Consider the following 21,755-nt stretch of genomic DNA (forward strand, 5'->3'; position numbering starts at 1 on the left):
GGTGTCTAGTGGCTGGTCAGAAGTGGGTGGTGCCTGAGAGTTGGGATGGACAATGCCCAGGTCCAATCATTGAGAAAGTAAAAAACTTGGGGGCGGAGATAAGATGAGGCTACCCAATGAAAGCAAGGCGGTGGGCCGTCCACAAAATCCGGCGGATTCCTCCGCGTTCCGGCCCGCTGCGGACCGCTGTGCGTGCAAGTGCTGAGGGCGGGAAAGCTGAGGTGGGGCAGTTGTGAAGGCGGAGGATGCGGCGGCGTCAGAACGATGGAATTCTTGGAAAGAGAGGAAAGCGGTACCTGTCTACACTCGGATAAGAGTGAGCCCTGCTCAAGAGGCCTCTTAGTGACCTCTGATATTCGAAGGCCAAAACCGGCCTTCAGTACCCGGCCTCGTATCGCGTCGTGGAGGCCCAACGAATGCCTCGTTTCCAGCACGCGGTGTTGGTGAGTGAGGAGTCATATGGCAGGAAATTAACCCGACCAGAAACAGCGCCCAGGCACTTCAGTGAGATCCTGAGGCGGGGGAAAGGTCATCCTGGGCTGCTAGGGTGCCTGGGTTCTCGTTTTACCTCTGCCAATTATTTGGTGTCTGTTTAAGACTTAGGTGTCCTTAACTCTGAGCCCTTAAACATTTTATAAGCCGTTAGGTGCCCCCTAAATTTTAGCTAATTTAATTGCTTGCCTCTGTACCTCACAGGCAGAAAAGATGTACAAAAAGAATTTTGAAAACTAAGTGCGTTCGGGAATTTTTTTTTTTTTTTTTTTTTTTTTTTTTTTGCGGTACGCGGGCCTCTCACTGTCGTGGCCTCTCCCGTTGCGGAGCACAGGCTCGGCGGCCACGGCTCACGGGCCCAGCCGCTCCGCGGCACGTGGGATCCTCCCGGACCGGGGCACGAACCCGCGTCCCCTGCATCGGCAGGCGGACGCTCAACCACTGCGCCACCAGGGAAGCCCCGTTCGGGAATTTTATCATTTGCAACTAAGAGAGCATTCACCTATATCTTCACAGCATCTGTATTTAGTAGGAGCTCATGGAAATAATAGCTATTATGGTTTGTCAACCACTTTATATAGGCTGTCTCTCCCTCTTACCAGAGACCTAAAGAATAGTTATTACTAGTCCCATTTTGAAGATGAGGAAATTAAGACTCAGAAATTGAGACTTTCTCTTTTTTAAAATATTTATTTATTTATTGGATGCATCAGGTCTTAGTTGCAGCATGTGGGATCTTTTGTTGCAGTGCGCGGGCTTCTCTCTAGTTGTGGTGCAGGGGCTCAGTTGTCCCCCGGCATGTGGGATCTTAGTTTCGCCACCAGGGATCCCACCAGTGCCCTCTGCACTGAAAGATGGATTCTTAACCAGTGGACGACCCGGGAAGTACCAAGACTTTTTTGAATAAGACAACCCATCTAATAAGTATCAGAGTCAGGAATCAGACTCAAGTCTCTAACTACAAGGCTCTCTCCATCATGCAGCTTATCCCAAAATTAACCACTGAATTATTCTAGTTGTTCCTAAAGGAAGCATTTACGTTGAAGCAGTATACTACGGTACTGAGAATTGGCTAGAGGCTGGATGTATCACAAAATGTCACTTGCTTTTCTTTTTGTTTTTGGATTAAAATGAACATTAAGGGTAACTGTGGGGAAAAAATATCAAAACGATACTCTGGTGTGTTCTGTGGAAAGGCAGTTCTCCTTTGGCTTGGTTAAGGTCAGAGGGTTTATTTAGTTTGAAACCAGGTAGAGTGACCTTCCTTTTGTTTTTGTTTGTTTTTCCCTTCTGTAGTTATTCCTTATCTGCCCTATCCATTCTCCTATAGGTAGGACTCTAATTCAGGAACTGTAGCTTACCCTGGCTGCCTTATTTAATGGCTTTGCCCATTACTTCTTTAAGAAAGTTCTGGGTCTTAATACTTAGTAAAAATGCGAGCCAGCATTAATTTTTCCAAATGTAGTAGGCTAATCTTATCCTTGTTTCATAGGAATGTTATATCTCTGAAGTTTTTTGAGCTGTCATGAGAAAGATAACATGTGTTAGGGAATTTCTAAACATTACGCAGAAGGTGTTTGCTTCCTTTTATTTCCTATCCCTGCTTTTTTGAATTTGCTGTAATTATAATCAGTAACAATTTCCTCACTCTTTTTCTTCCCAGTTCTCTCTGATAGAAGGAACTGGTTGGGCAGTGAAGAAACTCTGCCTGTAGAAGAGGAGGTTCTTTGCATAGAGATCTAGCACTTTGACCTTTGGACTGATTCTTCTTCTATAACATTGCTACTTTTGCATGAGGATGGAGGGTGAACCGTGACTTGGGAGGCCCACAGCATTGTGTAAAGTATAAGATATTTAAGAACAAGTTTGTCATCCCAGGTGGTTAGAGTTTGGCAATGTCAAGTTCTTTTTTTATTTCTGATTTGAAAAGGTCCTATTCAGTTAAATCTTTGCAAAAGTACCAACCAGCTGTGACATGGCCGGCTAGACCCGAAGCTTTTCATAAGCTTTCAGGTATCTCTAATAGTAGGTTTTTAGGCCAGTCCCTTGTTGTGCTAGAGTTTTGTGGTGTATGGGGAAGGATTTTGAAATTTTTTTTTTTTTTTTTTTTTTTGCAGTACGCGGGCCTCTCACTGTTGTGGTCTCTCCCGTTGCGGAGCACAGGCTCCGGACGCGCAGGCTCAGCAGCCATGGCTCACGGGCCCAGCCGCTCCGCGGCATGTGGGATCTTACTGGACCGGGGCACAACCCGTGTCCCCTGCATCGGCAGGTGAATTCTCAACCACTGTGCCACCAGGGAAGCCGGATTTTGAATTTTTAAATCAGAAAAGCTATATCCTCTGTGGTACAACATTGGAAACTTGATGCTTATGTTTGGAGGATGTATATTTGTTATTATTTACAGACTTTCATTTGTTCTACTCTTTAGACTGTAGTTAGAATCTTAATTAGTCAGAGTGAAAGATTATTTCACATAAGTTATTTTTTTCATTAGCGTTTGTTCTGTAAAAGTTGCTATTGGTGCACATTCCTTCCTGCCTTAGTTTCTTCATTTGTAAAAGATAATCTTGTCTTTTACTGGGTAACATATAAGTACTGGGAGCTCTGACATAATCATCTTCAATTCATTCAATGAATATTTATTCATTGGCCTACAGTGTGCCAGGCCCAGTGCTAGGAAATCCAGAAATTAAAAACAAAAAACCAGTTTCTGATAATTGGAAGAAATGAGAAAGCCAGTGTTTAAAATTCCTAATGAAAAATGCTGAGGTGAAGAGATATGGAAAAGGAAGTAGAAAGAAGGGGCATCTAACTAGGCTAGGGGTGAAGGGTAGCTAAGATAAAGGGGGAGGGGCATCAAGGGAGGTTGGGGGATTGGAGCCAACTCTTTTTCTTTTTCTTTTTCCCATTCATGGATGGGTTTTTTAAACCCATTTAAAAAAATTTATTTAATTTTGGCTGCATTGGGTCTTCGTTGCTGCACGTGGGCTTTCTCTAGCTGCGGTGAGTGGGGGCTACTCTTAGTTGCGGTGCGCGGGCTTCTCATTGCGGTGGCCTCTCTTGTGGAGCACGGGCTCTAGGCACGCAGGCTTCAGTAGTTGTGGCACGTGGGCTTCAGTAGTTGTGGCTCGCAGGCTCTAGAGCGCAGGCTCAGTAGTTGTGGTGCACGGGTTTAGTTGCTCCGCGGCATGTGGGATCTTCCCGCACCAGGGCTCAAACCCGTGTCCCCTGCATTGGCAGGCGGATTCTTAACCACTGCTCCACCAGGGAAGCCCTAAACCTACTTTTATTCGTTAATCGTAAGCAGTACAGATATTCCAAAAATATAAACAGGCACTTAATGGCATCCTACATTTCAAGTGTGTGGTGTTTTTTTACATTTTTATTTATTATTTATTTTTATTTTTGGCTGCGTTGGGTCTTTTGTTGCTGTCTGCGGGCTCCTCACTGCAGTGGCTTCTCTTGTTGTGGAGCACGGGCTCTAGGCGCGTGGGCTTCAGTAGTTGTGGCACGTGGGCCCAGTAGTTGTGGCCCGGGAGCTCTCGAGCACAAGCTCAGTAGTTGTGGCACACGGGTTTAGTTGCTCTGCGGCATGTGGGATCTTCCCCGGGCCAGGGCTCGAACCCGTGCCCCTGCATTGGCAGGCGGATTGTTAACTACTGTGCCACCAGGGAAGCCCCTGAAGTTTTTGAATACAACAAGTTTATCAAACCATGAACCTGTAAGCAAGGTAGTCAGAACCCCACAGCCCAGTCACAGTGGGAAGCAGATCTCCCCCACCCTCCAAACGGTATCTTGAAGGGGGTTACGTGGCACGACATGGAACATGTAAAATCTGAGATACTACAAGCAAAGAAGCTCACGGGGCACAAAGAGGAGGGTCTGCTCCAGGGGCATGCCCCACAGCAGTAAAGGAATAGGGCAGGGGACCAGACCCCTGCCTTCCCTCCCCTGCTTGAATGCAAGTATTTACCAGTATTAAAATGAAAATACAAAACTAAAACCCCATTTTACAAAAAAGACGACTGAGGGACAGTAGTGGCAAGTAACCGACCGAAGACCTGAAGGGGAAAACAGGCTTACTTTCTGCAGACGCTTGACCTGTCTGGGACATGGGATACAGGACAGCCTTACGGGGCGGTGGGGGGTGGTTGCCTTACTGAATGAGGCCTCATGAACAGGGTAGGGGTAGCAAAACAGAATGGGATCCATTTCCCAGGGAATGACTGCCTTTAGACTTCCCATGCTTTTAGCACAGAGAAGTTTCTGGGCCACTGTTAACAGAGGTGAATTTATAAAGTGGTCAAAATCTTTGGGAGGCAGGAGGGAATTAAACAGAAGGTCCCAGGTTAGCTGAAGGCAAATTTACTCAACATCGCTATAGTAAGGGACCCATGGACCTACAGAGTGTCCCTTCTACAATGTGCAGAGTGGAAACTCTGACCCTTTCCAAATTGGTCCTGTGTCCAAAGCTCCCCCTATGAGAGGGACACGAACATCAGGCTTTTGGTTAGAGTCCCAGTCAGAGAGACATACTGTGTCCCTGAAGAGGCACCTTAAAGAACTGAACCTGGCAGGTGGGCAGATTCCTGGCACAGCGTGAACTGGGGTCGACCAGGCCCGGTGGCCTATTGCTTCCTGAAGACCAGCCTCAAACAGGAATGGCTGGTAGGAAACCCCGGAACAGCTCCTGGGGTGAACTGGCTCCCTCTCTATCTTGCCCTCCTCCAAAACTGAGTCTGGCCTGATTCCTCTAAGGAGCAAGTCTTGCAGTCAGCTCTTGCCCCTAACACACTGTGTAACTGGAGACCAGAAGGTGCATAATGACTTAAGGCTGGCTCTGGTCCACACAGATGGACCCTGCTTAAACCTATTTGGCTGAGCTGCCTCTCCAGGGAAGGGAGGAGAGGGTGAGTGGAGGTGTGGCATTTCCAGTGAGGAACTGCATGGGGACAGGGTAGGGTTCTGGCGAGAACGAGGCCTATGGAGCCGGGCTTCATGAAGAAGCAGCGGGGACACTCCCACCAAGCCATCCTGGGCTCTGGTCATGAGTCCCCTGGAGCACTTGGACAAGCCTGATAGGAAAGCGGGTGGCATGAGCTCTTCCTTCACCTGGAGGCAAGGAGACCCAAAGCAGGGCAGAAAGGGTCCTCGGAACTGGATCAGCTTAGAGCCTCTTATTGCTTAATTAGTCAGAAAAGCATGGCCGGACCCCATGGCAGATTTGGCCCAAGGGCTAAGCCTTAGGATGGGGCTTGAGAGAGAGGCCCCTCCTGCAATATTAGGATAGAGGCCTAGGCCAGGACCTTAGAATCGGAAGCTCCCATTCTCCTTCAGGAGGTGTCGCTCCTGGCCAGCCCTGGAGCCCTCTTCCCCTACCTGCATGAAGCAGGATCCCACAGGCACCAAGGAATGATGCCTGGGAAATGATCACATGGGCTTTGGGGACCCTGTTCTACTCAAATGACACCAAATGGAAAGACAAGGCCTCACAACCTTGGGACAAGGAGGGGAGGTGGCATCACAATGCTAGAGAAGGATGCTAGACGGTCAGAACATCAAGCTGCTGCTCCACCACCTGGTCCTGGCTAGCTCCTCAGACTGCCATAGTGTCTGGCCAGTCTGAAAAGGATAATGGGGGTAAGTCCTGAGTGGGCGGTGTTCTTGCACCTGAAGCAATTTACAAATGCTTTGTGACATCTGCCTCCAGGGAAAACAGAGAGGGGGATAAGAACCCCCTCCCACCCGGGGGAGGGAGCGGAGGCCATGGCTAAGGCAGTGATGCTGAAGTGGGGCTCCCTCTGGGGGATCCCTTGTGTGGAGCCAGCTCTTAAAGGTTGAGAGATGTTTGCAGGGACATAAGGAGAAAGGTTTTCCAGACAGAGGGCTCTGCAAGAACAAACATCATGAGAGGAACAGTTGAGGGACTCTAGATGAGTTTGGTTGGAGTGAGTTTGGTTGGGAGTGAGAATGTGTGGACCAGTGAAGCTGAGGATATACTGGGGGCTGCATTATGAAGAGTTTTGAATACTATGATAAGAATATTCAGCCACAGCCTAAAGGCTCCATAGTAAACCTTCTTTTAAAGCTCCTCTTTCATTTAAACTTACCATCCCATTGCTTCATAAAGAAGCCCTCAATTTCCTGCCATTACACTCATAACCAACATCTATCTCTTCAGATACTATTTAAGAGGAATCCTTCCTCCACTCTCAGGTTAATCTCTCTACTTACTTTGCTCTATTTTTCAACTTCTGATGACTCCATCATTCAGCATTTAAATATCTTAAGACTCTGCCATGTTAAGAAACAGCCACTATATTTTGACTCCTTTTGTGTGTGATTAAATTAAAATATATTTCAGTTAAGTAGCTTTATGCAATTCAGATTTTCCATCAATATTGCTTTTTTTCTTTTTTTAAAATTTGAGATATAATTGATATATTTTTACTCTTATCTGTATTCCTTCCATCACCAAGTTTTTTGAAAAAGTTGTTACACTTACCACTTCTTTATGCTCAGTTATTATTTATTATTTATTATGGTGAAACTTAGCTGATGCTGCCATTGTGTTGCTTTGGGCTCATAGGCTTTAAGGGATTCATTGGAGTTGAAAGTTTAAATTATAATTCATCAAGGTCAGCAAATAGATTAATATGTTTAAAAACTCCTAAGACATCATTAGTTAAACACGTGTATTAGAAGGATTTTGTTTTAATTTAAAATTTTTTTTTAAAATTTGGCTGCACTGTGTGGCATGCGGGATCTTAGTTCTCCGGCCAGGGATCGAATCTCGGCCCCGGCAGTGAAAGCTCTGAGTCCTAACCACCGGACCGCCGAGAATTCCCCTTGAATAAGGTTTAGATTCTGACTAGAGCACTATGGTGCTAGTGCACATATTTTAACTTGATGTTAGATCTTCATGGAGTAAATGAAATTTCCTCTAAGTTCACATGTATCTATGATCTATTGCAGTATGCTTTCCTGTTTTTTTTTTTTTTTTTTTGCGGTGCGCAGGCCTCTCCTGTTGCAGAGCACAGGCTCCGGACGCGCAGGCTCAGCGGCCATGGCTTTCAGGCCCAGCCGCTCTGCGGCATGTGGGATCTTCCCGGACCGGGGCACAAACCCGTATCCCCTGCATCGGCAGGCGGACTCTCAACCACTGTGCCACCAGGGAATCCCCAGTATGCTTTCCTAATTCCTCTTTGGTTTAGCAGTTACACACAAATTTTATAGGACTGAAAAATATAAACATGAGCATGTCAAAACAGGTCACAATATTATCATCACGTTGGTGAGATTTATGATGCCTAATACACGTTTTCTTTATTTTGCCAAATAATGTCTCCTGTAATTTGGCTTCTCTGATGGCCATAAGAATAGATTATAGCAAGTCCATATTATTATAAGATGCTAAGAGAATGTTGATTTTGCTAAAGTCTCTAAAAAAGATTTTAAAAAGCTCTTCATAGACTAAAGCTAATTTGAAAGAATTTGAACAGCAAAAAGAAAAAAACTTAAATGATTGGTAGCATTTTCATACCTTTTTTAAACTTTTTTTTTAACCTAAAGAATATGAAAGATGTTTTCAGAATCTTATATTGCCATATAGTGACCAAAAACATTCTCTAAAGACTAGGTTAAATTAATTTTTAACTGCACTTATCTAGTTGAACACTCCATAAGCCATAATTTCTCAAGATGTTATGTAATTTGAAATGTTTTACGTCATCCACTTTTACCTGTCAATTTGCTAAAAGCTGTTGTTACAGCTCTGATCTTTGGGAAATTTTTAGGTAAAACCATTTTAGATTATCAGGTAATTTATGTAGTAACTACTACTTAGGTAAGAGATTTTCAGAGCTAAGTGTATTTACTTACTGATTTGCATTTATTCCAGTCCAGTTCAATTAGGTGAAAAATTACAATAAAAAGTGCAGAGGTGCCAAATAAATTTATGATGTATGAAATGGTTACTAATATAATATAATTGCCTTTTTGTGAGAATTATTAAATACAGAAATGGAAAAAAGTAATAAGTACATATAAATTTTCTGTGATAGTTACTGGCAATACTGGTACTTGATTTCAAATTTTTATGAAATATTTTCTTAGTTTTGATTTGCATAATTCTCATTCCTGTATTTATAACAGAGTTAAAATGATTTAAAAACTATTTAAGGAATTCCATAGGATTACAAGGTTTAAAAGAATATTTTTTCCTTTCTAAAAATTTTTTTTTAAACTTTTTATTTTATATTGGAGTATAGCCTATTAACAATGTTGTGATAGTTTCAACAGAATTTTTATTATTCAGCATATAAGCTCAAGCAGGGAAAAAATATAGGTCATAAAACTTATCAATTAGCCAACTCATTAATAGGACCATTTTCTTTTAAAATTTTATTTATTCATCTGGTTCAAAATTCAAAAGGTACAAAGGGGCATATGGTGAAGTCACCCTCCTGTTTCTGTTTCCTAGCTACCCACTTCCCCTTTCCAGTGGCAAACGTTGTTATTGGTTTTCTATATATCCTTCCAGATATATTTTATTCATGTCTAAGCAATTATATTTTTTCCTCTTTTACACAAATGGTAACATAATATAATCACTGTTTTATATTTTTCCTTAAATTTTTTTTTTTTTACCATACGTCTTGGAGAACCTTCCAAATCAGTGTATAATGTGCTTCCTTTTATGGCTATGTAGTATTCCATTGTCTGGATGTATCATTATTATTTTAAAAGTCCCCTGTTGGTGAATATTTGTATTGTTTTCCATCTTTTGTTATTATTAGAATGACTTCATTTCCTGGTTTGTTTGGGACAGTCTCAGCTATGCCAATTGTCCCAGCTTAAATTTTTTTTCTTTCTTTATTGGAGTATAATTGCTTTACAGTGGTGTGTTAGTTTCTGCTTTGTAACATAGTGAATCAGCTATACATACACATATATCCCCATATCTCCTCCCTCTTGCATCTCCCTCCCACCCTCCTTATCCCACCCCTCTAGGTGGTCACAAAGCACCAAGCTGATCTCCTTGTGCTATGCTGCTGCTTCCCACTAGCTATCTATTTTACATTTGGTAGTGTATATATGTCCAGCTTAAATATTAATAGTGTCCCTTTTCTCTTATAAAAGTGTCCCGATTTGGACAAAACAAGACAATATATTTTATGGTTACCTTAGCTAATACAATGCTGCAGTGAATAAGATTATATATCCTTTTATTTTGCAAGTTTGCAAATATAACTGTAAGTTAAATCCTAGAAGTAGAATTGCTGAGTCAAAGAGCCCGCACACAACAACGAAGACCCAATGCAGCCAAAAATAAATAAATAAATTTATTTTTTTAAAAAAGGTATATACATTTGTAATTTTGATAGACGTTGCCATATTGCCTTCCATATTGGTCATACCATTTTCCAGTCTCACCAGCAATCAGAAGAGTACTTGTTTTTCCACCCTTACCTCAGTTCATTATCACTTTTTTTTTGTTTTTTGCGGTACGCGGGCCTCTCACTGCTGCGGCCTCTCCCGTTGCAGAGCACAGGCTCCGGACGCGTAGGCTCAGCGGCCATGGCTCATGGGTCCAGCCACTCCGCGGCATGTGGGATCTTCCCGGACCGGGGCACGAACCCGTGTGCCCTGCCTCAGCAGGCGGACTCTCAACCACTGCGCCACCAGGGAAGCCCTATCACTTTGTTTTTTAATGTTTGTTTTTCCCATAGGTATAAAATGGTATCTCAGTGTTTGTTTATTTTTTTCAGTGTTTACGAACCCGTGTCCCCTGCATCGGCAGGAGGACTCTCAACCACTGCGCCACCAGGGAAGCCCTTTCAGTGTTGTTTTTATTTTACTTTTTAAAAATTACCAGTGAGGTTGAGCATCTTTTTATGTGTTTAAGAACCATTTGTGTTTCCGTTTTTATGAATTATTCATGTATTTTCCTATGTTTTTGTTGGATATTAGCCTTTTGTGAAATGAGTTGCATACATTTCTCCTCCTCCCAGTTTATCATTTGACTTTTGGCTTTCCTTTTGCAGTTTTGCCATGTAGGAATTTTTTATCTTTACGTAGTCAGATTTCTTCATCTGTATTTTCAATTCAGTGAATATCAAAATCCATTATTCAGCTGAAATCACGTGTAATCTTTGATTTCCTCATCCTTCAGATCCTATAATAGGTGTAAAATCCATCTACTTCTCCCCATTCTTACTATTCTAGTTAAGCTTCTTAATTTAGTTCTCCCTCCCATCAGTTTCACTCACTTCTATTCTTAACAGCATAGCCACAAGTGATCTTTCAGAAATGCAAATCTGGTTATGTTGTGTTTTTATGGAACCCATTGATGATTTCCCAAATCTAACATAACTTAAAATATAGAGGGGCTTCCCTGGTGGTGCAATGGTTGAGAGTCCGCCTGCCGATGCAGGGGACGCGGGTTTGTGCCCCGGTCCGGGAGGATCCCGCATGCCGCAGAGCGGCTGGGCCTGTGAGCCATGGCCGCTGAGCCTGCACATCTGGAGCCTGTGCTCTGCAACGGGAGAGGCCACAACAGTGAGAGGCCCGCGTACTGCAAAAAAAAAAAAAAAAAAAAAAAAAAAAAAAAAATATATATATATATATATATATATATATAGAGAGAGAGAGAGAGAGATAAATGAATAGGGAAAAAAACAAATGAGAGATGAGGACACTTAGCAAATGTAGATTACTCTTTTTTTTAAGATTTATTTATTCATTTTATAATTTTTTATTTTTGCTGCATTGGGTCTTTGTTGCTGTGCGCGGACTTTCTCTAGTTGTGACGAGTGGGGACTACTCTTTACTGCAGTGCGTGGGCCTCTCACTGCGGTGGCTTCTCGTAGCGGAGCACAGGCTCTAGGTGCATGGGCTTTAGTAGTTGTGGCAGGTGGGCTCAGTAGTTGTGGTTCGTGGGCTCTAGAGTGCAGGCTCAGTAGTTGTGGCACATGGGCTTAGTTGCTCCACGGCATGTGGGATCTTCCTGGACCAGGGCTCGAACCTGTGTCCCCTGCATTGGCAGGCGGATTTTTAACCATTGTGCCACCAGGGAAGTCCAGGTTACTCTTGACTATGGGGAAAATTAAAAGAACAAGAATAGCTGGAGAATAATCTATAGTTCAGGGAAGGGGATTTTGTTTGTTTTGCATGTTTGTTTTTGTTTTGTGTTTTTAAGAAAATCATCATCTCAGTATGCTGAGGAGGAAAGCTGGTAGAGATGAAAAGTTTGAAGATAGCAGGTGAATATTATATGCTAAGATTATAGGGAGAAAAAGTGAGGTAGAAGCTTGAGAATGGTAAATATTTAGAACTAAGAGAAGGCACTAACTAGAATCTTGTAGGAGTGTTGGGAAATATCTAAGAGCCTGTTTGAGATGAGATGGTTGTAGTTTAAACATTTATGCAGAAAAAAATACAGATAGTTTTATGTGGGAGTGCTGTGAAACTTTCAATGGACAGATAATCCCAATCTTATGCACTTTGTTCCATGAAATAGAAAAAGAAGAAAAACTTTACAACTTGTTTTGTTAAATTACTGTATATTTGGGCTTCCCTGGTGGTGCAGTGGTTGAGAGTCCGCCTGACGATGCAGGGGACGCAGGTTCGTGCCCCGGGCTGGGAGGATCCCACGTGCCGCAGAGCGTCTGGGGCCATGGCTGCTGAGCCTGCGCGTCCGGAGCCTGTGCTCCGCAACGGGAGAGACCACAGCAGTTAGAGGCCCGCGTACAGCAAAAAAAAAAAAAATTACTGTATATTTAAAAACCAAAACCAGACAAGGACAGTTTAGGAAATAAAATTATAAAGACATAGGTGCAAAAATCATAAAACATACATTTTATGATCAAGGAATTTTAATCTCAAGGATGCTAGAATGGTTTAACGTTAGAAAATGTGCATAATTACCAAATCAACAGATTAAGAGAGAAAATCTGTTTGGTCCTATTGGTCATTGCAGAAGAAGTATTTGATAAAATTAAATACCTATTCGTTTTCAAAGTTCTTAGCAAACTAGACAAGGAAAGGAATATCCTGATAAACCTGACAAGGGGTTTATCAGGTAAAACAGGCCTGGTATCACAACTTCTGTTAAGTATTTTATTGGAGATCTTATTATTGTCCAGTAAGACAAGAAAAATAAATAAAAGGTATAAAGGTTACAAGAAAAGATACAAAATTGTCATTATTCACAAGTGATACTTATGAGGAAAAATCCAAGTGACAGGTAAATTGTTGGGGCTAATAAGAGAGTTAAACAAGGTTGCTAGATAAAAGATCAGTATCCAGAATTCAATAGCATTCCTATATTGAAGTAATAATTATACTTATTTTTTATGGCATTACAAACTGAGACGTGCACATGGATAAACCTATTATAGGATGCATAAGAATTTTAGGGAGAAATTAGTTAATGGAAAGGTATACCGTATATTGCAAATTCTAAGCTGGCTCCCATGATCTCCGGCTCCTGATATACTCCACCTTGTGTAAACACTTTCTCTTGAGTATGAATGGGAGCTGTGATTTGCTTTTTTTAAATTTATTTTTATTTATTTTTGTTGTGTTGGGTCTTCGTTTCTGTGTGAGGGCTTTGTCTAGTTGTGACGAGCGGGGGCCACTCTTCATCGCGGTGCACGGGCCTCTATCGCGGCCTCTCTTGTTGTGGACACGCAGGCTCAGTAGTTGTGGCTCACAGGCCTAGTTGCTCCACAGCATGTGGGATCCTCCCAGACCAGGGCTCGAACCTGTGTCCCCTGCATTAGCAGGCAGATTCTCAACCACTGTCCCACCAGGGAAGCCCTGATTTGCTTTTAAGAAATAAACTCTGGCAAAGGTTACTCTCCCTTGTTGGCATTCAAGAAACAAACTGTCGGGCTTCCCTGGTGGCGCAGTGGTTGAGAATCCGCCTGCCAATGCAGGGACACGGGTTCGTGCCCTGGTCTGGGAAGATCCCACATGCCACGGAGCGGCTGGGCCCGTGAGCCATGGCCACTGAGCCTGCGCGTCCGGAGCCTGTGCTCCGCAATGGGAGAGGCCACAACAGTGAGAGGCCCGCGTACCACACAAAAAAAGAAACAAACTGCCATTTTGTGAGCTGTCCTAAGGAGAAGGCCACATGATAAGGAACTGAAGGCAGCCCCTAGCCAACACACAGCAAGAAATTGAGGCCCTCATCCAACAGCCTGCAAGGAACTGATTGCTGCCCAAAATCATGTGACAGAAGTGGATCCTTCCCAACTTGAGCCTCAGATGAGAACTCAGCCCTGGCCAACACTGACTGTAGCCTAGCTAAGCCATGCCCAGACAACTGACCCAGAGAAACTGTGAGATAATAAATATGTGTTGTTATATACTACTAAGTTTACGATAATATTTTATGCAGCAATAGGCAGCTAATATACTGTGTTAAATGGAGGGAAACAATAAAAAATATGGAGGCTCTCCCCAAAGTAACTTATAAACTTAACACAGTTCCAGTTAAAATCTCAACAGGGTTTTGCACAGAATTTTCATGAATCCTAAGATTTTATTGATAGTAGAAGACAAAACAGAAGCCAAGATAATTTTGTAAGAGTGAAGAAGGGTCTGAACTTCTCTACAGGATATCAAAACTTTATAAAACTATGTGGTAAAGATGTGATTAACTTTTTAAGAAACTGCCAGTTTTCCAAAGTGGCTTACCATTTTACATTCCCACAAGCAATGGATGAGAGTTTTGGTTTCTTTACATCCTCATCAACACTTACTATTGTCTGTCTTTTTTATTATAACCATTCTAATGGGCATATAGTAGTATCTCATTGTGGTTTTAATTTGCATTTTCCTAGAACCCAATGATTCTGAACAGCTTTTTATGTGCTTATTAGTCATTTGGATGTCTTTGGTGAAGTGTCTATTCAAGTCTTTTGCACATTTTTAAATTGGGTTATTGTCTTATTATTGAGTTATAAGAGTTCTTTGTATATTCTAGATACAAGTCTTTTATCAGATATGTGATTTGCAATATTTTCTTCCAGCCAGTGGCTTGCTTTCTCATTTTCTTAATGGTATCTCTTAAAAGTCAAAAGTTTTAAATTTTATTGAAGTCCAATTTATCATATTTTTCTTTTATGCCCTATGCTTTTGGTGTTGTCTCTGAGGATTCTGCTAGCCCAGAGTCATGAAGATTTTCTCCTGTTTTCTTCTAGAAGACTGTAGTTTTAAGCTTTTTCATTTAATTCTGTGATCCATTTTGAATTAATTTTTGTGTATGGTATGAGGAAAGGGTCTAAGTTTTTCTTTTTTGCATGTGGATGTCCAATTCCAGCACTATTTGTGGAAAGATTCTTTCCTCATTGAATTGTTTTGACACCTTTGTTGAAAATCAGTTGACCATTAATATAAGGGTTTCTTTCTGGTCTCTCAATTCTGTTCCACTGATCTATCTACATTCCTATCTTTATAATAATACCACATTCTCTTGAGTACTTTAGCTTTCTCGTAAGCTTTGAAATCTATTACAGTTAGTGTAAATCTTTCAATTCTTCTTTTTCAAAATTGTTTTGGTTCTTCTAGGTCTTTTGCACTTTCATCAGCTTATCAACTTCTACAAAGAACCCTACTAGGATTTTGAGAGGAATTGCATTGAAACTATATATCAATTTGGGGGAAATTACCATCTTAACAATTACTTCTTTAATTTCTGTCAGCAATGTTTTATACTTTTTGGCGTATAAATTTTACATTTGTTTAGTTAAATTTATTCCTATTTAATTCCTTTTGATATTATTATAATGGAATTGTTTTCTTAATTTCATTTCAGTCTGTTTATTGCCAGTGTATAGCAATATAGTTGATTTTTGTATATTGATCTTGTATCCTGTGACCTCTCTGGACTCATTTACTAATTCTAGTAGTTTTATTGTGGATTCCTTAGGATTTTCTACATAGACAATCATGTCTTGAATAAGGACAGTTTTATTTCTTCCTTTCCAATCTGGATTCCTTTAATCTATTTGGTTTTGTTTTTGTTGTTTGTTTGCTTTTTCTTAGGACATTGTCTAGAACTTCCAGCATAATGTTGAATAGAAATGGTGAGAGCAGACACCTTTGCTTTGTTCCTCATTTTACAGGGAATGCATTCAGTCTTTCAGCGTTAGGTATGAAGTTAGCTGTAGGGTTTTTATAACTTTTTTATCTATCAAAATGAGGAAATTTCCTCCTATTATTAGCTAGGAGATTTTATCATGAATGAATATCAGATTTTGTCAAATGCTAGTTCTGCATTTACTGAGATAATCATGGGGATTTTGCCTTTATTCTTTTAATATGCCAAATTACATTACTTGATTTTTGAACATTTAACCAGCCTTGGGTTCCTGGCACTAACTGCAGTTGGTCATGGTGTTTACACCTTTTTTATATGTTCCTGAATTCAGTTTGCTAATATTTTTAAAAATAAATTTATTTATTTAATAAATTTATTTTTGGCTCTATTGGGTCTTTGTTGCTGAGCGTGGGCTTTCTCTAGTTGCGGCGAATGGGCTTTCTCTAGTTGCGGCGAGTGGGCTTCTCATTGCTGTGGCTTCTCTAGTTGTGGAGCATGGGCTCTAGGCACGCGGGCTTCAGTAGTTGTAGCATGTGGGCTCGGTAGTTGTGGCTTGCAGGCTCTAGAGCACAGTCTCAGTAGTTGAGGCACAAGGGCTTAGTTGTTCTGTGGCATGTGGGATCTTCCTGGACTAGGGCTCGAACCCGTGTCCCCTGCATTGTCAGGCAGATTCTTAACCACTGCGCCACCAGGGAAGTCCCTTGGTTTGCTAATAGTTTTGTTGAGGTTTTTTACATCTACATTCATAATGGATACTTGTATATAGTTTTTTTTCCTTATGATACCTAATCAGTTTTTAGCCTAATGATTTTTAATAACCTTTGATAATCATTGCCCAGATGAACTGTTTCACTAGGGGTTGCAAAGTGGTGCTATTTTATCATTCCTTATTTATTATTTTAAATTCATCTATAAATAAGGACTTTGCTTCATCAACTATTTGGTCATTCAGGGATGCAGTTCATATAGAAAAGGTAGGCTGTATATTTGATTTGTTTCTCTTTACTTGCTAAGTTATAGAATAATAAGTTCTGTAATATCCTCCAAAGGTGATGAGAGTTTTAAAAATTATTATGATTTTGAACAACTATGATATGTTTACATTCTTTGCAGATGTTCTTCTTTTTGATGCTCAAATGTCCCATCTCTGGACAGTGGGAGTCCCCTCAAGTTGACTCCTTTTTTTTTTTTTTTTTTTTTTTTCCGGTATGCGGGCCTCTCACTGTTGTGGCCTCTCCCGTTGCGGAGCACAGGCTCCGGACGCACAGGCCTAGTGGCCATGGCTCACGAGCTTAGTTGCTCCGCGGCATGTGGGATCTTCCCGGACCAGGGCACGAACCCGTGTTTCCTGCATCGGCAGGCGGATTCTCAACCACTGCGCCACCAGGGAAGCCCTCAAGTTGACTCTTGAATTCTTTGACACAACCCCAAGTAGTTTTGTTTTGTTTTGTTTTTTTTGATGGTTGACAGATCTTTTATTAACAGTCGAAAGACTTCACACTTGTTAGTGAAGTGTGGAAAATAAGTGTTTCTTTAGTGTTAATAAGTGTTTCTCTTCTTATAGGAAAATAAGTGTTTCTTTAATGAATAATTAAATGAAAACTACCTAGGACCTTACAGGATTTTTAATGTGTACTAGGTTTGATAAATATCTTAGAAGATAGGACTAGCTTGCTGGAATCATGAGGGTATGACCGAAAATTAGAAACAGTAATTTATAAAACATTCACCTAGGTCCAGCAGAGGGCAGACAGCAGAAGCAAGAAGAACTACAATCCTGCAGCCTGTAGATCAAAAACCACATTCACAGAAAGATAAACAAGATGAAAAGGCAGAGGGCTATGTACCAGATGAAGAAACAAGATAAAACCCCAGAAAAACAACTAAATGAAGTGGAGATAGGCAACCTTCCAGAAAAAGAATTCAGAATAATGGTAGTGATGATCATCCCAGACCTCGGAAAAAGGATAGAGGCAAAGATCTAGAAGGTGCAAGAAATGTATAACAAAGACCTAGAAGAATTAAAGAACAAACAAACAGAGATGAACAATACAATAACTGACATGAAAACTACACTAGAAGGGATCAATAGCAGAATAACTGAGGCAAGAGAATGGATAAGTGACCTGGAAGACAGAATGGTGGAATTCACTGCTGCAGAACAGAATAAAGAAAAAAGAATGAAAAGAAATGAAGACAGCCTAAGAGACCTCTGGGACAATATTAAACGCAACAACATTCGCATTATAGGGGTCCCAGAAGGGGGAGAGAGAGAGAAAGGACCTGAGAAAATATTTGAAGGGATTATAGTCGAAAACTTCCCTAAACTGGGAAAGGAAGTAGCTACCCAAATCCAGGAAGTGCAGAGAGTCCCATACAGGATAAACCCAAGGAGAAACATGCCGAGATGCATAGTAATCTAATTGGTAAAAATTAAAAACAAAGAAAAATTATTGAAAGCAGCAAGGGAAAAATGACAAATAACATACAAGGGAACTCCCCTAAGGTAAACAGCTGATTTCTCAGCAGAAACTCTACAAGCCAGAAGGGAGTGGCATAATATATTTAAAGTGATGAAAGGGAAGAACCAACAACCAAGATTACTCTACCTGGCAAGGATCTCATTCAGATTCGATGGAGAAATCAAAAGCTTTACAGAAGCAAAAGCTAAGAGAATTCAGCACCACCAAACCAGCTCTAAAACAAATGCTAAAGGAACTTCTCTAACTGGGAAACACAAGAGAAGAAAAGGACCTGCAAAAACAAACCCAAAACAATTAAGAAAATGGTAATAGGAACATACATATTGATACTTACCTTAAACGTGAATGGATTAAATGCTCCAACCAGAAGACACAGGCTTGCTGGATGGATGCAAAAATAAGACCCATATATATGCTGTCTACAGGAGACCCACTTCAGACTTAGGGACACATACAGACTGAAAGTGAGAGGATGGAAAAAGATATTCCATGCAAATGGAAATCAAAAGAAAGCTGGAGTAGCAATACTCATATCTGATAAAATAGACTTTAAAATAAAGACTGTTACAAGAGACGAGGAAGGACACTACATAATGATCAAGGGATCAATCCAAGAAGAAGATACAACAATTATAAATATATATGCACCCAACATAGGAGCACCTCGATACATAAGGCAACTACTAACAGCTATAAAAGAGGTAATCGACAGTAACACAGTAATAGTGGGGGACTTTAACACCTCACTTACACCAATGGACAGATCATCCAAAATGAAAATAAATAAGGAAACAGAAGCTTTAAATGACACAATAGACCAGATAGATTTAATTGATATTTATAGGACATTCCATCCAAAAACAGCAGATTACACTTTCAAGTGCACACAGAATATTCTCCAGGATAGATCACATCTTGGTTCACAAATCAAGCCTCAGTAAATTTAAGAAAACTGAAATCATATCAAGCATCTTTTCTGACCACAGCACTATGAGATTAGAAATCAATTACAGGGAAAAAAACGTAAAAAACACAAACACATGGAGGCTAAACAATACGTTACTAAATAACCAAGAGATCACTGAAGAAATCAAAGAGGAAATCAGGGCTTCCCTGGTGGCGCATTGGTTGAAAGTCCACCTGCCAATGCAGGGGACACAGGTTCATGCCCTGGTCCGGGAAGATCCCACATGCCACAGAGCAGCTGGGCCCATGAGCCATGGCCGCTGAGCCTGTGCGTCCAGAGCCTGTGCTCTGCAACGGGAGAGGCCACAACAGTGAGAGGCCTGTGTACCACCAAAAAAAAAAAAAAAAAAAAAAAAGAAAAAAAGAAAAAGAAAAGAGGAAATCAAAAAATACCTAGAGACAAATGACAATGAAAACACAATGATCCAAAACCTATGGGTTGCAGCAAAAACAGTTCTAAGAGGGATGTTTATAGCTATATGAGCCTACCTCAAGACACAAGAAAAATCTCAAATAAATAATCTAACCTTACACCTAAAGGAACTAGAAAAAGAAGAGCAAACAAATCCCAAAGTTAGCAGAAGGAAAGAAATCATAAAGATCAGAGCAGAAATAAATGAAATAGAAACAAAGAAAACAATAGCAAAGATCAATAAAGCTAAAAGTTGGTTCTTTGAGAAGATAAACAAGATTGATAAACCATTAGCCAGACTCATGAAGAAAAAGAGGAAGAGGACTCAAATCAATAAAATTAGAAATGAGAAAGGAGAAGTTACAACAGACACTGCAGAAATACAAAGCATCCTAAGAGACTACTACAAGCAACTCTATGCCAGTAAAATGGACAACCTGGAAGAAATGGACAAATTCTTAGAAAGGTATAACCTTCCAAGACTGAACCAGGAAGAAACAGAAAATATGAACAGACCAATAACAAGTAATGAAATTGAAACTGTGATTAAAGATCTTCCAACAGACAAAAGTCCAGGACCAGATAGATGGCTTCACAGGTGAGTTCTATCAAACATTTAGAGAAGAGCTAACACCCATCTTTCTCAAACTCTTCCAAAAAACTGCAGAGGAAGGAACACTCCCAAACTTATTCTATGAGGCCACCATCACCCTGATACCAAAACCAGACAAAGATACTACAGAAAAGAAAATTGCAGACCAATATCACTGATGAATATAGATGCAAAAATCCTCAGCAAAATACTAGCAAACAGAATCCAACAACACATTAAAAGGATCATACACCATGATCAAGTGGGATTTATCCCAGGGATGCAAGGATTCTTCAATATACGCAAATCAATCAATGTGATACACCATTTTAACAAATTGAAGAATAAAAACCATATGATCATCTCAATAGATGCAGAAAAAGCTTTTGACAAAATTCAACACCCATTTATGATGAAAACTCTCCAGAAAGTGGGCATAGAGGGAACCTACCTCAAGATAATAAAGGCCATATACGACAAACCCACAGCAAACATTATTCTCAGTGGTGAAAAACTGAAAGCATTTCCTCTAAGATCAGGAACAAGACAAGGATGTCCACTCTCACCACTATTATTCAACTTAGTTTTGGAAGTCCTAGCCATGGCAATCAGAGAAGAAAAAGAAATACAAAGAATACAAATTGGAAAAGAAGAAGTAAAATTGTCACTGTTTGCAAATGACGTGATACTATACATAGAGAATCCTAAAAATGCCACCAGAAAACTGCTAGAGCTAATCAATGAATTTGGTGAAGTTGCAGGATACAAAATTAATGCACAGAAATCTCTTGCATTCCTATATACTAATGATGAAAAATCTGAAAGAGAAACTAAGGAAACACTCCCATTTACCATTGCAACAAAAAGAATAAAATACTTAGGAATAAACCTACCTGGGAGACAAAAGACCTGTATGCAGACAACTATAAGACACTGATGAAAGAAATTAAAGATGATACCAACAGATGGAGAGATATACCATGTTCTTAGATTGGAAGAATCAATATTGTGAAAATGACTATACTACCCAAAGCAATCTACAGATTCAATGCAATCCCTATCAAATTACCAACAGCAGTTTTTACGAAACTGGAACAAAAAATCTTAAAATTTGTATGGAGACACAAAAGACCCCGAATAGCCAAAGCAGTCTTGAGGGAAAAAAATGGAGCTGGAGGAATCAGACTCCCTGACTTCAGACTATACTGCAAAACTACAGTAATCAAGACAATATGGTACTGGCACAAAAACAGAAACATAGATCAATGGAACAAGATAGAAAGCCCAGAGATAAACCCATGCACCTATGGTCAACTAATCTATGACAAAGGCGGCAAGGATATACAATGGAGAAAAGACAGTCTCTTCAATAAGTGGTGCTGGGAAAACTTGACAGCTACATGTAAAAGAATGAAATTAGAACACTCCCTAACGTCATACACAAAAATAAACTCAAAATGGATTAGAGATCTAAATGTAAGACCGGACACTATAAAACTCTTAGAGGAAAACATAGGAAGAACACTCTTTGACATAAATCACAGCAAGATCTTTTTTGATCCACCTCCTAGAGTAATGGAAATAAAAAACAAAAATAAACAAATGGGACCTAATGAAACTTAAGAGCTTTTACACAGCAAAGGAAACCATCAACAAGATGAAAAGACAACCCTCAGAATGGGAGAAAATATTTGCAAATGA

At 40.5% G+C, this 21,755-nt stretch overlaps 1 protein-coding gene across 1 annotated transcript in view; it reads left to right on the forward strand.

Moving 5' to 3' along the window:
* Positions 1-178: 178 nt before the first annotated feature.
* The window catches only part of RBMS2 (RNA binding motif single stranded interacting protein 2), a 106,317-nt gene continuing 84,740 nt past the window's right edge, over positions 179-21,755 (forward strand). Inside the window, exon 1 of the mRNA XM_067009575.1 lies at positions 179-443. The gene's annotated coding sequence lies outside the window, so the exon portion shown is untranslated. The remainder of the gene's footprint in view (positions 444-21,755) is intronic.

The sequence above is a fragment of the Kogia breviceps genome, chromosome 12 (assembly GCF_026419965.1).
Source record: "Kogia breviceps isolate mKogBre1 chromosome 12, mKogBre1 haplotype 1, whole genome shotgun sequence".
NCBI lineage: Eukaryota > Metazoa > Chordata > Mammalia > Artiodactyla > Physeteridae > Kogia > Kogia breviceps.